The sequence below is a fragment of the Sturnira hondurensis genome, unplaced genomic scaffold, assembly GCF_014824575.4.
Source record: "Sturnira hondurensis isolate 20B ecotype Veracruz unplaced genomic scaffold, ASM1482457v3 Scaffold0022566, whole genome shotgun sequence".
NCBI classification, from domain to species: Eukaryota; Metazoa; Chordata; class Mammalia; order Chiroptera; family Phyllostomidae; genus Sturnira; species Sturnira hondurensis.
This window is the reverse complement of record NW_028095197.1, coordinates 19,165,540-19,172,074: the sequence shown is the minus strand read 5'-3', so window position 1 is coordinate 19,172,074 and position 6,535 is coordinate 19,165,540.

The following is a 6,535-nucleotide window of genomic DNA, read 5'->3' as shown; positions in this document are numbered from 1 at the left end:
GAGATATAAACTTGGGAGCCTTTGGTCTACACATGATTTTTGTCTTTTTATTTGCAATGGAAAGCATTCTAGGCAATACAGAAGAGGCTGGTTATTCGGAAGAAGATAAGTAACCCGAGTAGCCTGGGAGGGCTGGCAGAGATTCGACCAAAGCATCACATTAGCCTTTGGTGGAAGGAGAGCTGCATCCCCCATCATCGCAGGAAGGGGAGAGAAAATTGGTGCAGGTGAGGAGGTTTGCAACCTCGGCCGCAAAAAGGCAGGGTCTCTGGTCGAGTGGCTTCTATTTCTCAATAAGGGAAGATCGTCTCTCTAGGGCTGATGTTGGAGGACAGAAGGGAAGGTATAAAAGTATTATCGCATGCCCTGAGAGCAAATACGCGGGAGAATTTCTGGGGTTGCTGGCAGCATTGAGTATGCAGATGTGATGGTTTGTGACAACATACGACTATTCCATCTGGTCGTGTGATTTTCTCCAGGAACGCTCACGGGAAAGCATGACAAAGGCAATAGTTGGTTTTATTTAGTGTTGCATGCTGTGCCAAAGTAACTGATGGAGGAAGGGAGAAGCAAGGAAGCTGGAGACATTGGCCATGGGGCAATAGTAATGAAGCACCTGGGAATCTTTTCTGAAACTCACTTGGACTAAAATTCAAACCCACAATTATTGTTATGGCACTAAAAGGCCAGCACCTCTAAGCCACGGCAAGAAGAGCACATAAATGAAGACCCGCAAGGGCATTAGAATTGAGCTTTATGCTCTGCCACCTCCTCATTCCTTGTTCCTTTCTCTTTTTTTCTGTGCTTATTTTTTAACTATGTATTTTTGCTCCTACCTGCCGCCTTGTCCCTTTCGTGAGGAGAGGCTTTCACGAAGCCTGCCCAGAGCGGCGAAGGCGTCGGCAAACATCAGCATCGCATTTCAGCCTCTCCCAGCACAAGCCCCGACAGAACCCTCTGCCCCTCTGTGTCTGGGCAGAACCCTCAGTCTCTGCTGTGGGGACCCAACCAAGAGATGTTTCTTCAACCAAGTCTTCCAGAAAGAGCAAAGGTTATAAACCGCTTTCTTGCTGACTCACGTCTCCTGGCCAAATGCTTCTAACTGGGCACGTAGCCCTGGATCCAGCAGCAGGACATGGGTGCTTGTTGTCAAACCCTGCTCCCCAACGAGCGGGATTCCGGAGGCCACTGTGGGGCTCGTGGGGCACTGGTGGAAGGAGGCTGTGCCATGGCTGTGTGGCAGTGACGAGACGCAGAGGTAGGATCACGTGGAGCAGAATTCACGCTTCAGGGAGACAACAGCCTGGCATAATAAGGTAACGAGACAGCAGCAAGCAGAGACTCCAGAACAAACCGGGGCTTCAGGAGCTGGGATGATGTCCTGAGATGATGGAGTGTCGCCCACAGTGATGTGTGAAGGGGAGAGTATTAGGGGCCACAAGGTCATTTAGATTACACGTGTGTGCACACACTTACCCCTGCATGCCCAGAGGACCACTAACAAGGCAGGACTAGTATTTTTCCAGGTTCCCTGCATAGAAAACTTTACCACAGTACTTCTCAGACTATAATAATTGTGCATCAGAATCTCCTGGGGATCTTGTTAAAAGGTGGTTTGTGAACCAGGAGGTCTGAAGTGGGCCCTAGGCTCTGCATTTCCATTTCTAACAAGCTCGCAGCTGGGGCTGCTGTCGCTGCTGGTCCGGGCGCCACACCTGGAGGAAGAAGACTCTAATACACTTAACGGTGACCCGTTCACACAGGGCAGCCATTCCTCTGGGTACTGAGGCTGGCCTGCCGTGGGGCCAACTTCTGAACAACACCCTCTTGTTATCTAGTCTGTGCTCTCCTTGAACTTGGCAGGGCAAAGAATGGTAAAGGACAGAGTAGGTATCCCACCCCCAACCACTTGAGTCAGAAGGGATCAGGGGAGGGAGGTGTGCCCAGGGGCAGCCTGCAGGTGCTGTGGCTTTTGTTAGTAGGACACAGCCACCCCCAAGTAACCTACAGGGAGAATCATCACCAGACCCACCCAAAGCAATCAGAAGCTGGAGGGAAGGGGGGGCCAACTGGTGAAGAGCAGGTTGGGGAATGGATCTAGAGGGCCAACGCAGGAAATCAAAAAAGTCAGCAGATCCTGTCTCTCCATGAAAATGCGTTTTTGATTGCCTATTCCTATGACAGAGCACACTGGTCCCTGTGTTCATCACTATACACCCTTACTGGTGTCGCCCTGGGAGGCTGAGAATTGTTTTCGTGTGCACTATATCGTGACTTCATCAGGTGCATGGGTTGTTCAGTGACACAGGCGAAGCATTGGCCCCTGAAAACATGTGAGTCACCCGAAGGTGCCAAGCTGGTGAGAGGCCAGGCCAGCATTCTGATCCGGTTCTCCTGGCCATCCCGCCTCCTGCAAATACCTGTCGGCCTTTCTGCACAGTCTTGAATGGGGAAGGTAAATGTTCTTCTTATCACTCACTGATGAGAATAAACAAATGAAGAAGGCAGGGTACTTTAAAACTTACCTTTGGTTAATGAATTTCAGAGCCACTCCCTACAGAAATTGCCTTCATAGAAAATTGCCAAGTCATCGGCAGATTCGGAGACCTTTCCCTGAACTTGGCCAGACCTGCAGGCTCCCAATTTCAATTTACCTTTCTTTATGTCAGCAAACACCTTATCACAACACTGTACCTACTTGTATTATTTTATTATTTTTAATGTTTTAATGAGAAAAACACACGGTTACTGTTCAATTTATGAGTTTTATATCACAATTAACTTCAACCTAAATAACAAGAGCATTTGAAACACAATTTGCCTTCACCTGAAATTCTTTTGTTATAAAATGAATAATTTGATGTAAGAAGCTCCGGGACAGATTTCATTCCATAATAATGAGAAGCTGGGGCAGACTAAAATGTCTCAGAATCCTGCCTCATTGCCTCCCAAAATTTGGAGTTATTTCTTCTTTTTTTTTTTCTTTCCTCTGTTTGACTCCTTTTCTCCTCCCTCCTTCCTTTCTTATACCAACTCCAGGGACCCAAGTTTTCCTATGAACCAAGTGCATACATCAAAGATTCCCATTGATGTATATAGTGAGCTATATAATAGGAATAATCTGCAATAAGTATTTTCTAGTTATTTGAATGGACAAAACAAGGGAACATCATTCACCCTTTATCAAAAAAAGGAAATCCTGTCACATGCTACAACATAGATGACACTTGAGAACATGCTAACTGAAATAAACTTGTCACCAAAAAAGACAAATACTGTACAATTCCACTTCTGTAAGGCACTGGAAGGAGTTGGGCCTACAGACACAGGAGTAACACTGTGGTTGTGGGTGGGGTGGGGGTGAGAAACGAGAGTGGGGCATTGTAGTGCGGTGGGTTCAGAGTTTTAGTCTTACAGGGTGAAAAGTTCCAGAGATCTGTTAAACAATTATGTGACAATAGTTAATACTTTAGCTACACAGTCTAAAGTGGTTAAGGTGGTAAATTTGATGTTAGCTGTTTTTCACCATAATTTTCCAAAAATGTAAACACCATTTAGCTTTCAGGCTATACAGAAATAGACAGTAGGCTAGATTTGACCAGAGGGCCACATGTAGCTCAAAGACTTGTAACCAGAAAAGACACTGGTGTTCGGGCTGCCTGTCACTGCCAAACCCAATAAGCAATGACAGCGACTGAATCTTTATGGGTGCTTTGTTTAGATGGCCAGTGATCTGAGAAGATGGTGGGTTCACACCCTAACAGACCATCTTGTCTTTTCTGTTTAGGCCAGACCTTTTATAAGGGAAGGAGAGGAAGGATAAAAAAGGTGCAGTAAGGGCCTTGAGATTCAGAGCTGCAACATTCCTGTTCTGGGCAGTTGGCTGTTCCCAGGGCTGGGTGGTCATCTGTCCCTCCCTGGAACACAAAGGCCCAGATGCCTCCAACTTGTCCCCAGGCAGTAATCTCTAACAGTGTACCAGGAGGTCAGCCATTTTCCCAGGAGCCAGAATGGGACTTACCTGTAGTTTCTGAAACAAAAGCTTTAACGTACACATTACTTGCTAGACTTACAACTTTTTTACTTAAGCTAAAATTTTCCAGGTCTTGAGTTCCCTCTCAAACTCCTGATCAAATTTAGGGTCCACCTTACAACTCTCCAGATGTCTATCCTCTCTACCTCGGTCCAGTCCGGATCCATGAACCCCATTTAGCTTCCTGTCTCTTCAGTCTCCTTTAATCTGGAACAGTCCCTCAGGCTTCCCTTGTTACATGACCTGGACACTTTTGCAGTGGGGAAGAATAACGTGTGCCAGGTGAGCTTTGGAAATTTTCACCCCCAGGCTAAGAGCTGAGGTGAGTGGCATCTTGACCAATTGTCCTAATGGTCCTTCCTTCACCCAAAAGACAGTTGGACTTGGTAACTTCTCACCAGGAAGGCTGCCAGGGCTTAGCCTATTCCATTCCCAGGAGATGAGAGCTGTTTTCAGTGGTTTCAGAAACCAAACCAAGGGCTACGGAGGTGGTTATGACAACTGCGGAGGAGGAAATGATGGAAGTGGAAATTGTAAGGATCTGGGAAACGATAACCAGCAACCTTCTGACTACGGCCCAATGGAGAGTGGCAATTTTAGTGGCTGCAGGAACATGGGGGACCCTGTGGTGGAGGAAACTATGGTCCTGGAGGAAGTGGAGAGAGAAGCTTCTTCCTGCTTGCCACGGGCTTCACTGTACAAATGGGAGAGGCTGAGAGGCCGGAGGTGACAGAACACCTTTGGTTATTGAATAGCACAGTTAAGGAAAATCTTATCTCAGTTGTGCGTGAGTTCGCAGGGATGTGGCAGCAGACACTGGAGCAGAGGTGGAGAGCCGTTTTTCGAGCGGACTGGGTTATTTAATAATGTCACCTTGCTGTGGTGGAAGGACTGGGGAAAAAAAGGCCTTGGAGACAGTTTCTTAGCTTTTTAATTGTTTATTTCTAGTGGTCTTCGTAAGAGTGTAGAAGCATTCCTTCTTTGATAATGTTGAATCTGTAAGTTCCAGGTGACATGAGAAACCCTTTTCTCAAAGTTTTGAAAAGCTGCTTTCCAGGATCGTGGTGTAATAAGGCATAACGTTTTTCCTTTAAAAAAACATTAAGTGCCTGTGTAGAGTTAAGAAGCTATTGGACATGCATGCTTTAATAAAATAATTCTAAAGGAAATAAAAAAGAAAGAAACAAAAACCACAATGGCTTACAAAACACTTCCCCCCACCCCCCAACCCACTTAACAAGGAGTCCTAAGTAGGGAGTTGGGCTCCAGAAACCAGATTCCTGTCTTCTGCTCTACCGTCATCTGTCATGAGGAGCTTTCTTCTCCACGGTCACAAAATGTTTGTTGCATGGAGAAGCACTCTACACTCCAGGCAGGAAGGACAAAGGACAAGAGACACATGTCTGTTGAGTTTGTTACTTTTGATTTTAATCGGGAAGCCAATAACTTTCCTAAAAGTCCTACCCATTAGATTTCTGTTCACACATCTCATTGAGCAGAACTGTGTCAAAACCCCAGCTACAAAGGAGCCTGGCAAGGGGCGTCCTTTGACTGAACACACTGCTACCCTGAACAGAATCGGGGAAGGACCAAGGGGAGGCTGCGTTTGGGTCAGGGAGCAGCATGGTGTTCCTTCCCCTGGATCTACTGAGCTTGAGACGCTTTTTTGAAGTCTTTGTATTTGGTTCTCTGCCATTAATTATATATGCTTTTTATTTTGGTTGCTTTGCAATATTTCGGTTAGAGAATGGAGAAACTATAGGCTCTCTGACCCCAGATGGGAAAGGACATGTTGTCACCACTTGGACTAAACATGGAGACATGTTTAGGCACACCAGGGATGTGCCTGCACAGACAAATGTCCGTGTGAAGACAAAGAAGGAGGGAGGCCACCAGCAAGCCAAAGAGCGAGGGCTTAGCAGAACCCAAACCTGCTAGCACTTTGACCTTGGACTTCCAGCCTCCATAACCCCGGGGGAAATCAATTTCAGTTGTGTAAACCTATGGTGTGTGTTACGGCAGCCCTAGCAATGCAACATGTACTCTCTCAGAGACACCAGGTTTCTTTCAACAATTTTGTTGAAAGCTTTTGACGCCAACAAACCTTTTGTGTGAGACTGGCAATACTGTACAGCTAATATTTCAAGATAATTCACCTTACCTTCAAGAGCAAACTGAGAAGCCTTTTTCCTAGAGTTCTGAATCTTCCACTTAGTGCCTTGTTCACCGAAAGCCTGACGAAGAGCAAAAAGGAATCCTATTCCCGAGGACACATGATTGGTTTAGGTAACCAAGACCTAAGCTTTTCAGTTGTTCATTGGCCAGAGGTGGGTTTAAAGACAGTCCAAACAAGGAGAGGTAGGAGAGCTTTGCTAGGAATTTGGGGACATGGGTAGTTTTCTGTCTTGTAGGTCACAGAGCTCCTGCAGTCATTCTGTCACCATGAGAAAGCAAGTTTTGGGATTATGCTGTCGTCATGCAAAGCAGTGTGTCAGCATGAAA